This window comes from Chiloscyllium plagiosum, chromosome 38, assembly GCF_004010195.1.
Source record: "Chiloscyllium plagiosum isolate BGI_BamShark_2017 chromosome 38, ASM401019v2, whole genome shotgun sequence".
NCBI classification, from domain to species: Eukaryota; Metazoa; Chordata; class Chondrichthyes; order Orectolobiformes; family Hemiscylliidae; genus Chiloscyllium; species Chiloscyllium plagiosum.
The window spans coordinates 20,972,402-20,989,652 of NC_057747.1; the positions used below are offsets into that span (position 1 = coordinate 20,972,402).

The 17,251-nt window shown below is 42.9% G+C and overlaps 1 long non-coding RNA gene across 2 annotated transcripts in view; it reads left to right on the forward strand.

Annotated features, from left to right (window-relative positions):
• LOC122541897 overlaps nt 1–17,251 on the forward strand; it is a 418,077-nt gene that overhangs the window by 113,540 nt on the left and 287,286 nt on the right. For both annotated transcript variants that reach the window (XR_006309704.1, XR_006309705.1), the window contains exon 2: nt 13,818–13,865. This is a non-coding gene — a long non-coding RNA (uncharacterized LOC122541897). The remainder of the gene's footprint in view (nt 1–13,817; nt 13,866–17,251) is intronic.

Below are 17,251 nucleotides of genomic sequence, written 5' to 3' on the forward strand. Positions count from 1 at the left end.
TTAGGCTAATTGGCTTATAATTTTCCATCTTTTGTCTTGATCCTTTCTTGAACAAGGGGGTTACAACAGCGATCTTCCAATCATCTGGGACTTTCCCTGACTCCAGTGACTTTTGAAAGATCTCAACCAACGCCTCCGCTATTTCCTCAGCTACCTCCCTCAGAACTCTAGGATGTAGCCCATCGGGGCCAGGAAATTTATCAATTTTAAGATCTTTTAGCTTTTCTAGCACTTTCTCTTTTGTAATGGCAACTGTACTCAACTCAGCCCCCTGACTCCCTTTAATTGTTGGGATTGAAGGCTAGAACTGAGATCCTTTTCATTAATGACTTTGTCAGTTTTGGAATGTTCCTTCAATTTTGGTGCAGACTGAGTTCAGTCTCTAGAATCTGATCAGATTTAAACGATAAGACATAGGAGTGGAAATTCGGCCATTCAGCCTATCGAGTCTGCTCTGCCATTCAATCGTGGCTGATAAGTTTCTCAACCCCTTCTACCACTTTCACCCTGTGACCCTTGATCCCCTTGATACTCAAGAATCTAGCTATCTCTGTCTTAAATATACTCTGACCTGGCCTCCACAGCCTTCTGTGACAGTGAATTCCATAGATTCACCACTCTCTAGCTGAAGAAGTTTCTCCTTATCTCCGTTCCAAAAGGTCTTCCTTTACTCGAAGACTCTGCCCTGGGGTCCTAGTCTCTCCTACCAATGGAAGCATCTTTGTAACATGGACTCCATTCAGGGTTGTACTGGGAACAGCATTCTTATTGTAAGACTGTGCAACACAGGACAAAATGGAAGCACAAGCAGAAGTTTCTTTCCAGTTGACTGCATGTGGATCACGCGAGGAAGCAATCTGATTAGGTGCATGAGGAGGGTGAAGGATGAATGGAGGAAATTTGTAGAGCGACAGATGTCGGCCATTTTGAGTGCGTTAAGATGCAAGTCTTTTTCTGTCTGTTATTTCTCCTAAGTCAATCCAGCCAGTGTCATGCAGTTGGAAATTATGATGCAGATGAAAATTATAATTAATTTGACTCCACCTGAAAGTGCATGGTGTCTTAGGAGAGGTAAGAACCTTGATCAATTGGGGCAAACAAAGAGCCTTCAAATTTGAGTCTTATTGAATAGAGAGATGTTGCCAAAACCTTTCATCTTGACATCAACAGGATAAATGCAATGCCTCGGCCAATCTGAGTCAACTTGCCAACCCACCAGCACCCTTTTCTCCTGTGGTAGAAATTATTGTGATCTTTTATAATTTGGCATTCCTGCAAGATTCAAGTTCTCTGATGTCTCTGATCGTGTTTTCCGGGTCCTGGAGGGGGAGGGGGAGCAACCCGAAGTCGTGGTCCAAGAACCAAGAGACTATACACATGTAAAATCCCCTTGAGCACCCTGAGGTGATCACAGCTAGCTCAGGAAACCACATCGGAGAACAATATAGATACCACATAGAAAACTGGCAAAAACGCATTGATTATTTGAATTAAGAGTCTAATGATGATCATGAATCTTTTGCCAATTGTCAGAAAAAACAATTTGGTTCACTAATGTCCTTTGGGGAAGGCAACTGCCATCCTTACCCGGTCTGGCCTACATGTGACTCCAGACCCACAGCAATGTGGTTGACTCTTAACTGCCCTTTGGCCAGGCCAGCATTTACTGCCCAGCGATGCCCTCATCTTATGAATGAATAAATAAAATCTCTGTTGTAAAAGGGAGACCCCAAATTTAAAATGAGTTGTCAGAGGCTTTTTATTCTCAATATTTATTGGATTCAAATTTCACCATCTGCCATGGCAAACTTTGAGCCCATGTTCTCACATTATTAACCTCACCTTCTAGATTGCTGGTCCAGCGATAATACCACGACGTCACCACCTCCCCTACTCCTGTTTTGAGAGTTCTCAAAATGGTGCCACATGAATGATGTGCTTTGTATTTTTTGTGCAAAACGGTGTGATTATTACTTGGAGCCTTATTGAATCATCATGTTGTTTTGCTATCTGATGTTCCCGTTCCATTATTCCACCTGACGTGGGAGTACTTGATGCAAGCAACTGGTGCCTGAGGCAGGAGCTTTCATTTCTCATTGTCTCACCTTTAATGAGCATTAAAAACACAAAGCTGAAAGCAAGTGATTGAGACTGAAGAGCGCAGAGTATTGTTTGTATAAAAACTTGTGCTAAATCGTTTGAGACAGCAAGAACTCACATCTTAGACCATTACCATTGGGCAGAGTGTGCTGAAGTTTTAATCCCATTAGACTGGGCTAGATTCCAGTCCGGATCCCAGACTTATGTCCATGTTGAAGCAAGCCAAGAAATGTTTTTTGGAGAATTTGGGGAATACTTGCTAGTTCAATCTATTTGACCGTTCATAGGAAAGATGGTTTAATGAATTGTCCTTGATGTTTTTAACCTCTCTTATGAGAGGATGCTGCTGAAGTATAGTAGAAGCTAAAGCTTCATAACAGCAAGTGAGCCTGATGTGGACAGAGGAAGGGCTTCAAGGATATCCTCAAGTCCTTGAGGAGCGGCACAGTGGCTCAGTGGTTAGTACTGCAGCCTCACAGCACCAGGGTCCCAGGTTCGATTCCAGCCTCGGGTGATTGCTTGTGTGGAATTTGCGTGTTCTCCCCGTGTCTGCGTGGATTTCCTCCGGGTGCTCCAGTTTCCTCTCACAGTCCAAAGATTTGGAGGACAGGTGAACTGGCCACACTAAATTGTCCATAGGTGCTAGGTGCATTAGTCAGAGGGAAATGGGTCTGGGTGGGTTACTCTTCGGAGGGTTGGTGTGGACTCGCTGGGCTGAAGGGCCTTGTTTACGCACTGCAGGGAATCTAATCTAATCTAATCTCCTCACTGGCAAAGTGCAGAATTCCCACTGGGAATCACTGGCCCAAGACTGTCCAAATTGGGGGAGGAGCATCCTGGAAGGCGTCGAGCACCTCGAGACTTGCCGTTGTGAAAAAGTGGAAGCAAGGGGAAAACAGGGAAAGGGGCATGCTGCCATACCAATGCCCCACCAAACCCTTTCCCACGACCACCTTCAATCCCAAGTGTAACAGAGCCTGAGAGTGGGAGAGAGAGAGTCATCCTCATCAGCGAGGGAGCGCTGATGAATGAAATAGGAAGTTTAAACCCAAAGATGTCAGTTCAGAACCTAAGGAATTGAAGTTGTTGGAAGGAACACATTTAATGATCATTTGCATTAAAAATTCCAATCTGCTTCCCATTTGCACGCTCCATTCTGGACTAGAACTATCAATAGATAATAAAGAATGTAACTCTGAAGATGGATGAGGGAGATCCAGTAGATGTAGTGTATCTGGACTTTCAGAAAGCTTTTGATAAAGTCCCACATAGGAGGTTAGTGAGCAAAATTAGGGCGCATGGTATTGGGGGCAAAGTACTAACTTGGATTGAAAGTTGGTTGGCTGATAGGAAACAAAGAGTAGTGATAAACGACTCCATTTTGGAATGGCAGGCAGTGACCAGTGGGGTACCGCAGAGATCCGTGCTGGGACAGCAGCTTTTTACTATATATATTAATGATATAGAAGATGGTACTAGTAATAACATTAGCAAGTTTGCTGATGATACTAAGCTGGATGGCAGGGTGAAATGGGATGAGGATGTTAGGAGATTACAGGGTGACCTGGACAAGTTAGGTGAATGGTCAGATGCATGGCAGATGCAATTTAATGTGGACAAATGTATGGTTATCCACTTAGGTAAGGGGGCAGTACAAAGAGATCTGGGTGTTCTTGTACACCAATCAATGAAGGTAAGCATGCAGGTACAACAGGTAGTGAAGAAGGCTAATAGCATGCTGGCCTTCATAACAAGAGGGATTGAGTATAGAAGCAAAGAGGTGCTTCTGCAGCTGTACAGGTGGTGAGACCACACCTGGTGAGACCACACCTGGAGTACTGTGTGCAGTTCTGGTCTCCAAATTTGAGGGAAGACATTCTGGCTATTGAGGGAGTGCAGCGTAGGTTCACGAGGTCAATTCCTAGAATGGCAGGACTACCTTACACTGAAAGACTGGAGTGACTGGGCTTGTATACCCTTGAGTTTAGAAGACTGAGAGGGGATCTGATTGAGACATTATTAAAGGATTGGACACTCTGGAGGTAGGAAACATGTTTCCGCTAATGGGTGAGTGCCGAACCAGAGGACACAGCTTAAAAATATGGGGTAGACCATTTAGGACGGATGAGGAGAAACTTCTTCACCCAGAGAGTGGTGGATGTGTGGAATGCTCTGCCCCAGAAGGCAGTGGAGGCCCAGTCTCTGGGTTCATTTAAGAAAAAGTTGTATAGAGCTCTCAAGGATAGTGGACTCAAGGGTTATGGAGATAAGGCAGGAACAGGATACTGATTAAGGATGATCAGCCATGATCATATTGAATGGTGGTGCAGGCTCGAAGGGCAGAATGGCCTACTCCTGCATCTATTGTCTAACTACTCATGGTGGCAAGTTTCATATTCAGAAGTTCCCATTTTCCTACTCTCTGTCTCAACATTTCTCAAGAATTCTTGATTTAGATTAATGATGGTTCTCTATTGGGGATTCCAACTTTTGACTCCTTTAGAAGTGTAACCTACATCCTACCAAACCTTGTCATAAACTTAATGACAACTACTTGGTCGCCTCAAGAAACAAGCCCTTTCCTGTTTAGCCTTTTTTGATCAGTGGCATCTCTCAGTTTGTGAACCATCCTTGCATGTCTGCTTTGTACCATTTGCAATGTGAAGACCAGACTCTGTTAACACATGCAAGTTGTGTCAAATGTCTAAATTCCTTAGTTAGATTAGAATGAATCTGAACATGGGGGCACCTCACACCTTCAATGCATTATCTGAGCCAACATGGCACCTATTGTTACAGTTCACTTGAGAATGTAACTTTAAAAAAGTTTTGCGATTATACATATGAAAGAACTGAAACCAACATGGTCATTCTGAAAGATGAGAGACTTGACAAACAATCCAGGTCTTTTTCAAGATATAATTTCAGTTGCATCACACTGTAAATCTTTGCTATAAATTCTTATACGTAACGATCTTATACTCCACAACCACCTGATGAAGGAGCAGTACTTCTAAATCAACCAAGTTGGGCTATAACTTCGTGTTGTATGATTTTTATCCAGTTTTTTAATGTTTTGTTTTTATGTGAATTTGTCCAGTATGGCAGGAAGAATAAAAAGGAAGAATATTGTTTGAACTGTGCTTTACCAGGCCATGGGCCAAACGCTGCGAAATGAGATTAGAATAGGTAGTGGGTTGTTTTTGATCAAGGAGGGTATAGTGAATCAAAGCATCTTTTTCTGTGCTGTTGATCTCTATGACTCTAGGGTGACCACAGGAACGGGTTGGACCGAAGGGACTATTTCCACGTTGTGACTCTGACTGTTCAATTCAGTGGTGCAGCTGTATCTAGAATTTACTAATGTCAGTATGCAGATACAGCAAGAAAGAAGTGGCTGACTGAATGCTATCCTTTATTATAGAGAGGAATGGGCATAAAAATGGAGAGGTTATGCTTTAGTTGTACAGGAAGTGTCAGTAGCTGATTTTTAAGGCCAAAGAGGATTGATTCTTGTGAGATGGGGAATTGTCAGGGTTAGAAGGGAATGTGCATTATGGAACACCAGCAGATCAGCCATGATCTAATTGAATGGCAGACATTGTGAGGTATGGGTACTGCAGATTAATTTGTAGTGCTTGTGCGTTTTGGGCAGGTGGGGAAGGGGGATGCAATGTGTCAGGTATGTGTCTATAGAGTCGGTTAATATGAGCTGGTGGTACAGCTTTAAAATACCTTTTAACCAAAGTGCTCTTGGTATCCCTTTTCAAATAGATTGCAGTCTAATTGATTGAAGGAGTAATATTGTAGAGTGCATTATTTTCTCTGGAGCTGAAGAGTTCTGATATACCCCTTTAATGGAGCTTTTACTCTAACTGTTCCATAAGGAATACAGCTCACCGGAACTGATGTTCATTAATTCCATGTTTTGTCTGCTTTAGAATATTATCAATCTCTCTTCATTTGGGCTGGGCGACTTTGCATATTCCAAGCTAGTTCTGCTTTTAATTGTTTGCTTGTAAATAATGCCTCCCAGGGATAATTGTTGCAATCTTTTTTTTGTTAGTTCAATAACCTGATGTCTTTTTACTTTATGGTAAGTGATTCCGCATGTGGGATACAATACATCAGGGTGCATTACATTGATTTGCTTTTACGACTGGATTCTCAAACTTGGAGACAGGCAGGAAAGGAATTGTTTCATCTCAGCTTTAGAATCATCTTTTTTTCTTCTTCAGGGAGTGAGGGCATCACTGGCTAGGCAGCATTTATTACCCATCCTTAATTGCCCGAGAGTCAACCACATCGCTGTGGGTCTGGAGTGACATATAGGCCAGACCAGGTAAGGACGGCTGTTTCCTGCTCGAAAGGGCATTAGTGAACCAGATGGGTTTTTCCAACAATGGATTCATGGTCATTAGACTTGTAAGTTGAGATTTCTTATTTATTAAATTAAAATTTCACAATCTGCAGAGGTGGGATTTGAACAATTTCTGGGTCTCGGGCTTAATAGTCCAATGATAATACCAATAGGCCATCACCTCCCCTCTTTATTCTCTCTCTTTATTCGCCAAACAATCCTTTATGAATAATAATTTGTTTAACTTTGTTAGGCAATTTCACCAACATATCTCCTTTTTAGGGAAAGTCAATAGAAATAAAATTCTCAATGACTTTTATGCCTTCTATATGTTAACAGGTCATTTTTCATCCATTACCCTTGTAGTTTATGTCTTGCCTGTTAATTAATTCAAGATTAAAGTAGTGCTGGAAAAGCACAGCAGGTCAGGCAGCATCCAAGGAGCAGGAAAATTGATGTTTCGGGCAAAAGCCCTTCAGGAATGTTAGTCAAGTCATACTGTTGAGATTGTCCATGAAAAGATTTTCTATCTTTTTTATTACACTGTTTATTGGTCACATTTTAAGGCTCAAACATTCTGCAGATTAGTTCCTTTGAGTTTCTTATGAATTCTAATGGAAGAATCTGTATTTGGGTCTCATTTGAAATCCCTTCTCCTTTTAATATGTGCAATTTCCACCTTGAAACTCCTTGACTTGAGCAAGGTCTGTAACCCTATGTTTATTAACATTGTCTCTTCTACTGGTTGAAGTGACAATTCAATATTTTCCTATCAGAAGTTGCTATAATGCAGAGATATTACTAAATGGGCCTTCAATGTTCAGCGCTCGCTCACACACACACTTGCTCTCTTTTGCACGGACTCGCTCTCTGATTTGTGAAGGATTGATTTATGGAAATGATATTCTGTGGGGGGTTTGAGCCAATGGATTAGCGACTCTGAATTCTGTTATTGCCATTGAGTCTGTAAGCAGCCGATTGGTGGGAAGGGAAGGGGAGCAAATGAGTGTGATCCTAGCTTTGCCCATCCTCCAGGTGAGCTCTTGGCAGCCAGCAGATTGGAGAGAGTCTGCTGTTTGGACCCTTCTTCCAAACACTCCACTGAGACAGAGACTCACCAGTGCAGCTCAAAGCAGATCAAATGAAGGCCTGTTCTATCTTCACTTTTTCTGTTTCACACTAGTTATCTGTCACTGGAAGAGGGAACTGGACTTGGTCGCTCCACTATTAAAATCGTGGTAGAGGATAGAGTGAATAGTTAACATCTTTTCCCTTGGGTAGTGGAGCCCAAAACTAGAGGGCAAACATTTAAAGTGAGAGGGGAAAAACTTAAAAGGAAACTAAATGGCATCTTGTTCACAGAGGGTGGTACGTGTATGGAATGAGCTGCCAGAGGAGGTGGTGGAGGCTGGTACAATTACAGCATTTAAAAGGCATTTGGATGGGTATATGAATAGGAAGGGTTTAGGGCGATATGGGCTAAATGCTGGCAAATGGGACTGGATTAATTTAGGATATTTGGTCAGCATGAACGAGTTTGATCGAAGGGCCTGTTTTCATGCTGTACTTCTCCATGACTATGACACTGTGACCTGATGCCTGTTGGGATAGGATTCACTGCATCAGATTTGATCTGTCCATGTGACACATTGTGCTAACTTGCTAATAGTTCACTTAAAATGCATGACTTTGTAAAGGTGAAATCGGTTCACTGATGGGTTTGTGCCATTGTGTAGAAACTGCTGGCAAATTGCAACGTGCAGGTTTGTTACGCTGCATTCTGTTTAAGTGAGGAAATGTGTTTGTCTGAATCTTTAGATCAGTGTTTTGACACCAGTAGCAATTATTACCACCGTTTATCTGATTGTGGGATCTTCCCATGCACAGATCGGCTGCTGCATTCCCGAATTTGCTAAGCTTCAGACGTACGTTGTTGGCCGTGAACGTAAAGTCACTATCAAAATGCAAAAGTTTTTTTTATTTTAATTTTGGAAAGCATCCAGTTATTTCGTTGTTAGCTGGCAGCTTCTGAACATGTGATGGCTTTTGCAAATGAAAACAGTTACTCAGGTTATAACATTTTTCTCCTCAAGTTAAGTGGAAAATCTCTTCTGTAGGTTTGGCAGCACCAGGAAACATCTGTTTTCCACATCTCTATAGGACTAGATTACTGTACTGAAGCAAGGCCTTTGACAGCTGAAACATTTTGAGCTCGCTGCTCTCCTGTAGAATTGGCTCACTGTGATTGAGGTTACACCACATTGTCAGGGCAGGAGCGTTAATCGAGGTAGCTTTCTTTAGGGCTCAGGACTGTTTTAATCCGTGAGGAGTTACAAATGGTGCTGAAGATTGTGCAATCATTACTGAACCTCCCCACCCCTTCTGACCTCATGAGGGAGGGAAGGTCATTGAAACAACTGAAGATGTTTGAGCCGAGGGCACTACCCTGACGAGCTCCTGCAGTGGTGGATAAGACCTGTGCTATTTGACTTTGCTAGGAGTGACTCCGACCAGTTATACCCATTGACTCTGATTTTGTTGGGGTTCTCTGATAGTTTGTCAAATGACGTCTTGATGTTGAGGTCAGTCGTACTCACCTCAACCCTGGAATTCAGCTTTTCCTGTCATGTTTGAATGAAGGTTGTAATGAGGTTAGCAGCTGAGTGGCTCTAATGGAACCTATACTGCGTTTCAGTGAGCAGACGTAGCTGTCGATGACCACCACCACGTGCTCACTTTATTGAAGAGCATGAATGGAATGATGGGGTGATAGTTAGCTTGAGTAGACTTCTCCTGCTTTTTGTGGTCAGGGGATGCCTGCACAATTGAACACATTGTCAGGTGGATGCTGGTATTGTAGCCATACTGGAGCAGCTTGACTAAGGGGAAGCTATTTTTGGCTTACCAGTCTTTACTGCTATTGCTGAGGGGAATGTTGACCGAGCCCATGGCTTTGGCTGAAAACATTGGATATTGCCATTTATTGATGTCATGTGGAGTGAATCATATTGGCTGAATACTGGCATCCATAATGTTGCGGACCTTTGGAGTAAGCCAAGATGGATTGTTCACTTGGCACTTCCAGCTGAGGGCTGCTGTAAATACTTTGTCTTTTGCACTGATATGCACTGATCATCCCTCAGAATTGGTTCAATCTGATCCATTGGTTGTATGGTTACTTAGCTCTGAGTATTGCTGCTTCCGCTGGCTGTCATTTGTGTAATTTTGTAGCTTCACCATGTTGGCACGTCCTTTGTTTTAATTATGCCTGGTGCTGCCCCTGGCATGCCCTCTTACACTCTTCACTGAACTAGGGTCGATTTCCCTGGGGCTTGATGGGGTATAGGAATTTGGAGGTCATGTTGTGACTATGCAGGACATTGGTTAGGCCACTTTTGGAATACTGCATTCAATTCTGGTCTCCCGGCCTGAGGAAGGTTGTTGTGAAATTTGAAAGGGCTCAGAAAAGATTTACCAGGACGTTGTCAGGTTGGAGGGTTTAAGATATAAGGAGAAGCTGAATAGGCTGGGGCTGTTTTCCCTGGAGCATCTGAGCCTGAGAGGTGACCTTTATAGAGGTTTATAAAATCATGAGAGACATGGATAGGGTGAATAGACACGGTCTTTTCCCTGGGATGGGGGAGTCTAGAACAAGAGGGCATAGATTTAGGGTGAGAGGGAAAAGATATAAAAGAGATTTGAGGGGCAACGTTTTCACACAAAGGATGGTGTGTGTATGGAATGAGCTGCCAGAGGAAGTGGTGGAAGCTGGTACATTTACAACATTTAATAGCCATCAGAGTGGGAATGTGAATAGGAAGGGTTTAGAAGGATATGGGCCAAGTGCTGGCGGATGGGACTTGATTAGGTTAGGATATCTGGTCAGCATGGACAAATTGGACTGAAGGGTCTATTTCCTTGCTGTATATGTCTGAGAATGTAAATTGTAATCATGAGGAGCCGGTGTTGGACTGGGGTGGACAACGTTAAAAACCACACGACACCAGGTTTTTTTTTTGGAAGCACGAGCTTTTGGAGTGCTGCTCCTTCACCAGCAGCGCTCCAAAAGCTAGTGCTTCCAGATAAACCTGTTGGACTGTATCTGGTGTTGTGTGGTTTTTATTTCTTGTAAATGGTAAAGAAGAGGAATTGCTTGGGTTTGAGGTTGTGATTAAATACAATTCCAATGCAGATGGCCCATGGCAGCCTCCTGAATGCCCAGTATGGAGTTCCTAAACTGCTGTGAATCTAAGTACATAAAGATGATAACATGAAATTGAAATGTCACTGAACTGCAACCACCCACTCGTGACACTATGCAGTTCTATCAGTGCATTGAAGCAGTAGGAATCTTCATTCCAAGAATGTGGCTCAAAATTTATGCTATTGGCCATTAAAGATTTAATGTACTTTAAATTGTAAATATTTCTCAGGCTGTTGACTTAGGTGCATACGTGACAGACAAAACCCTTATTGAGTCCTTGATCTTCTGTTTTACCTCCAGCAGCTTCAATAACTTTTGTTACACAAGGGACTTAAATCAATGGCATATTTTCCATTTTATTGATTATCTTTCTTGCACTGAAATGTATTACTGCACTGTGAGTCACTGTGTTCCTTGCGTTGCTGCAGTGTGGGATAGTTTGAGATGTTCGGGTTGAAATTGAGACAGCGTTATCACATCGATGCTGGAGTGCTGGCAAAATAATCTTCTCTTGTCATGTGATGTCTCTGCCCACCCCCAAAAAATTCTGGCCAATTGTATACACTAGAGTCATGGAGTCATACAGCTCAGGAACAGACCCTTCGGTCCAGCCAGTCCACGCCTGCCATAATCCGAAACTAAACTAGTCCCACCTGCCTGCACTTGCCCCATATCCCTCCAAAACATGTCTTATTCATGGACATCCAAATGTCTTTTAAATGTTGTAACTGTACCTGCGTCCATCATTTTCTCTCTGCCAGTTCACTCCACACACAAACCACTCTTTGTATAAAAATTGCCCCTCATGTCTTTTTAAAATCTTTCTCCTCTCACCTTTTTCAGTAAATGAGAACATCCTTTAAAAAAAGGATTATTAGGAGACGACTGCCCCCCCCCCCCACCTTGACCTTGTTCCATCATTCCATATTGATCTGATGTGACCCTAACTTTCCTGTCTGCCTCCGTAACCCTTAACTCCCTTAGATTTGTCTTAAATTGGCTTTCAATGACAGTCTTATGGTTCACTGGGCGAGGGAATGCCCAAATGCCAACGACCGCCAGGAGAATAAATTTCTCCTCATCTTGCATTAGATTTCTGACAATCTGCCATTGAAGTCTGTGTCTGCAGCCACTTAGGCCATAAAGCCTTGGAATATCTTCGTAAATCTCTCTGCTTCACCTCTTCGGAGGAGGGGTGGCACAGTGGCTCAGTGGTTAGCGCAGCTATCTCACAGCGCCAGGGACCCAGGCTTGATTCCAGCTCTGGTGACTGTCTGTGTTGAATTTGCGCATTCTCCCCGCGTCTGCGTGGGTTTCCTCTGGATGCTCTGGTTTCCTCCCACAGACCAAAGATGTGCAGGTTAGGTTGATTGGCCAGGCTAAAGGGCCCATAGCGTTCAGAGATATGTAGGATGGGTGCATTAGTCAGGGGTAAATGTCACGTAATAGGGTAGGGAAATGGGTCTGGGTGGGTTACTCTTTGAAGGGTTGGTATGGACTTGTTGGGCCTAAAGGTCTATTTCCACACTGTAGGAATTCTATGAACCTTCAATCTTCCTTCAAGCTGCATCAACTACTTAGACCAAGCGTGACGAGCTCTCACCTAAAATCCACATTTTTCTCCGTAAAAGGCACACCATAGATGCTAGTTCTTGCTGCCTGGGTACTTTGTTTGAATACCATGGCATGTGCGTGTATTGCATTATCTGTTTTTACTGCAGTCTCCAGTGTAGGACTTGGACACAAAACCTTCTGAGTTGGAGGGAACCACTTGGTACACTGTGGCCATTATATGGGCAAAGCAATGGCTATTGTGCCCATTAGCATCAGCCACCTGGTCATGGACCTCAAATATCTGCTGGAGGAGAAAATCATGACTTCAGTACAACATCTCCACCAATCGCATATGTACTCAGCATAGTTGATGTTCATAAAGATATATTGAGTAAAGAGTATCCTGCCTAGCTTTGGTGATGCGATAATAAAATATTGAACATCTACCGTAGGGTAGGAGATGTGTTCGTGTGTGTAACAGTTTAACCTTTCTTGGTGATGTGCTGATTCAGCAATCTGGGGTCCTGTCTTATCGAGTCAACTGTAGTGAAGTAATTACAGAACAACCTCGGTTATCCGAACATCAGTTATCCCAATTTCCGATTATCCGAACAAGATCTCCATGGTTCCATAAAACGTCATGTTATTCAAACAATTGGTTATCAGAACAAAATGCTCCCTACCCGTCTTGTTTGGATAATAGAGGTTGTTCTGTATCTTAGTTAGAAATGCACTTCATTAGCTCTCTATGCAGCCACATCAAAGCTGCCTTCCTCAAAGTTGAGAGTTCAGAGCAACACTACATGACTTTCAGTCTTTGCTAAATTTTAATCCTGCTTTACACACTCCTGATGTGATCCCACCACGCACACTTTGGTGAATTGAATTGAACACTATAACTTCCTAGGTAACAGAATCCCTACAGTGAGGAAGTGGGCCATTCAGCCCATCAAGTCCACACCCCTACTTAGAGTGCCTAACCTGCACATCTTTGGACTGTGGGAGGAGACCAGACCACCTGGAGGAAACCTACACAGACACTGGGAGAATGTGCAAACTCCACACAGACAGTTGTCTGAGGCTGGAATTGAACCTGGGTCCCAGGAGCTGAGAGTCAGCAATGCTAACCGCTGAGCTACTGTGCTGCCCAACTTAATTGGCACAAATCTTTAACCCTTTAACTTGCATGTGTAAACATTACTGGAATAGCTCACTGTTGCTGCAAGTTTGTTCTTGAAAAGGGAATGGCTCTTGCTGTTGTGATTCACTTTTAGCTAAATGTGTCATCGGGATTCTTAACGTATCTCTTTTTGAAAAGGTTTCATCTGAGCAAAAAAAGACAAGTTGTTGAGTTCCTACCCCATGGTCATTAAATTTATGTTCAGATTGAAACAGTAAAAAAACAAAGTTTGAATGTAAGGTTTCTTTTCTGTATAATCTCGTTACGCTGGGCGACAGTGTTTCTGATTTCAGTTGTGCTAAAGCAGTTCAGGTTATCAGCTTTATTTTTCTTTTTGTTGACTTAATTTGCTGCTATTAGTTGACAAAAATTTCATTTGGATGAAAAGGTACTGATTGAAATCATTGATTTTGTTCTAGGTCTGCAGGCACACTCACTGGCTTCGGAATAATGTTGTGAAGTGACAGGTAAGGACTGTGTACCTCATCAAATTGGACACGCTGTTCTCTTTGTTACAGTAAGACTCAGCAAGGCTTCAGCCTCTTTGTGTCCTGTGGTATTTACGCTGCCTATCATAACAAGACATTCCAAGCCTGTTGTGGCCTATTTTACTGTAGACAATGGATTGTGTTCTTTGTTTGGATTGGTTTGCTGGTCTGAAGTTGTTTGCTGGCTAGTGAGCAATATTCTGTGCCTGGTCCATCCTGAATTGGTTCCAGAAATTGTCCTGGACAAGAAAGGTACTGTCTAAATCTGTAAGGAAAATCTTTTTTTCCATCTCTTTCCCTCACCCCCTTTTTTCCTCTTCCTTCTCTTACCCTCTCTTTAAAACCAGGAACTATTTAAAATATTTTAGATGTAGTTTTATTGGCTACCTTGGCGTACCTGTTACCGTTTTGTCCTTGTCTGTTGCAGGGTGTACCACCCTGAGAGGGAGAGAAGCATATGTTCACTAGACTGATCCCTGCAAGAAAGGGATTGCCCTCTGAGCAGAGATTGAGTGCACCAGGCCTGTATGCTTGAGGGTTTATGAGAATGAGAGGCATTTGCATTGAAATGTAAAAGGTTTGATACTTGACATCAAGTAGGTGCTGGCAAAATGTTTTACAACGCTCGGAATCTAGACCTAGCCATTGTCTTACAGTTAGGAGACTATTGTTTGGGACCGAGATGAGCAGGTATTAATTTACTCCAGGGATTGTGAATCTTTGGAATGTTCTGCAGCAGCTATTGAACACGTTTGAGACTGAGATTAGTCGATTCTTTGGCGCAGAGGGATATGGGGATCAGTCTGGAAGCTGAAGATTTGCTGATATCTTTTTGAATGATGGAACAGGCTGAATGGCCTCCTTTTCATACCTGCATTCCTGAATATCCCCTTCAAGAGCAAACACGTTTTCCCACCTAACCATGTATCTGTGTAGGTGTTGAGACTTGCTCAACCTCTTATCGACTGAGGTATTCCAAATGTATTTAATGTTTCTTTTGCAATACTTAATCAAACATTTCAGTTGGCTTCTAGTTGGTTTTCTGAAGCAAGGTGGCACAAAACTGAATGAGTTTCCCAAAATAGCATTGTGTTGAGTCCAGGTGTGTAGTAGTTACACATGCAAGCTTATGACAATATATTAGTGTCGAGCTGTTTGACTGAAACCTGGGCCTGTGATGAGGTGGGTTTGTTCCTTGTATCCTGTACATTCAGACTTCAGTTGAATTGCTGATTGGAATGAACTGAATGTAATCTCAGTGGAATCACATCAGACTGTAATGCAGGGTTTAACAGCTATGCTCTTGCTGTCCCTTTTTGTATGACTTGCCAGCAATACTGAGAGATGAGCACTTTCTAATCTGCTTTTAAGGTACAAATAGCACAGTAGTGGATGTTGAGCTGATACACTGGGCAGCATTTCTGTGTCAGTGCTGCTGGATGAACTTTGACTCCTTGAGTGTAGTTGGGCAAGTGGGTGATTTTGCTTATGGTGAATGATTGATGGGCAGTTCCTCTTTAGAAATGGCCTGTTTTACTTAATGCCCTGGATTTGCGCACTGCTCGATGTGAACGGCACTGAGTGAGACCATTTCTTATCTATGTAGCATAATCATTTTTGTTGTCCTTACTGTCACGTGCAGGATAAATTAGAACTGCTGCAAGGCTGGAGTTAAAATGAACAAGTACATTTTCCACGTAGATTGGCAGCAGTGTTCCGACTGCATAACCCTTCACAGGAACAGAAAACTGCAAAGCAAGTTGGCCATTTTAATTTTAAATAAAAATGGAAAGAGAGGCAGCAGCTATATCACTCTGCAAATCTTTTACCATGTTCTCATCGACCTAGACTGTCGAATGATGCATACTGTCGGATGCAGGACAAGAAATATCATAATAGAGGAGCATGTATGTAATGAGGAGAGATCCTTTAGCACGGGTTTCTCTCTATGCAGATTAGTTCAAGCCAGACCTTTTCAACAGTCTTTATTAATAATGTAAAGCAGCTGACCTTGTAATCCACAGCTCTGCGAGCTGGGAGAAAGCGAGGACTGCAGATGCTGGGGAGTCAGAGTCGAAAAGGGTGGTGTTGGAAAAGCACAGCCGGTCAGGCAGCATCCTCCGATCCTTTTTCAGTGCCATCCTTTTTGACTCTACTCAGAGCTGCTCTGGTTTCAACCTTTGAGCAGAGTCTCTCTGACATGATTATTGAGGTCGCAGATTGATGAGAGGGACTTCAGCGACTGGATAGACCGGACAAAGTTTTGTCATCGTCTTTAGAGAAGGTAGAGAAGAGATTTGCAGAGGGTGTTGGTAATCTTGAGGTAGATAGGGCGAAACGGTTTCCATTGGCTAATTGCAATCTACAGGAGGCAGAGAGTAGATTGGCAAAAGAGTCAAACACGGCGACAAATTTTTTAAAAAACGTAACTCATTGTTCTGAAATGCAAAGGTGGTGAAGGCTGGCTCAATTCAATTCGAGAGGAAATCAAATATTCACCAGAAGAGTCAACACTTCTGGGTAGAGGCAGTGGAGTGGGACCAGCTAACCTGCACCAGCAGGTAGCCAGCAAAGCATGGATGGACCGAAGCTCTTAGTCTGTCTTGTGACCATTCTCTGAAACATAAATATTGGGATATTCCTACAACATAGTGACTGAGAGGGTGTGTCTACTCCCATGCTTGGTCAGTGCAGTTCCCGCGGTCTGATAATTAAGAAAGATCATTGTCTTCCTATTCCTCGCTCGCATGGCCAATTTAAAACTTCTCAGATGCTTTCAACATCTCCCCATAGCCTCAGCACTCTCCCTGTCTCTGTATCCATCCCTGCAATCCTCTGAATGAGCTGCATCTCCCCAATATTGCACAACCTCGATTTCTCATTGCTCTGGTTTTGACTGTTGTCTTGTCAATTAATCTGTCGACCATTCATTTCCCCTTTTGGATATTTCTAGAGAATTGGTTATGGCACACTTCGGAAGCAGGTGGGGTGCGAACCTGGGCCTCCTGACCCAGAGGTAGTGACACTACCACCATGCTACTAGAAATACCTCTTCGCCTTTTAAGGTACCTCTTGAAACTGCCCACTTAATCTTATGGGCCTGAGCCCTCATCTTCTAGTATGTGGCTTTGTCTCAGATTTTCCCTGATAATTCTCTTGTGGAACACCTTACAAAGATGTCAGATGGTGAGTGATGCAAAGGGAAAGATTGAAGTGGCAACCATTTGTGAGCCAAGCCATTATGAATGTAGTAGTAATACCCAAACCCCTGGAATCTGTAGTCATTGCTAACCCAGAAGCATTATTGAAAATGTTGTTAGCCCTTCCTGTGCCTTGGATCAATCCCAACTCCCTTTTTGTTCTGT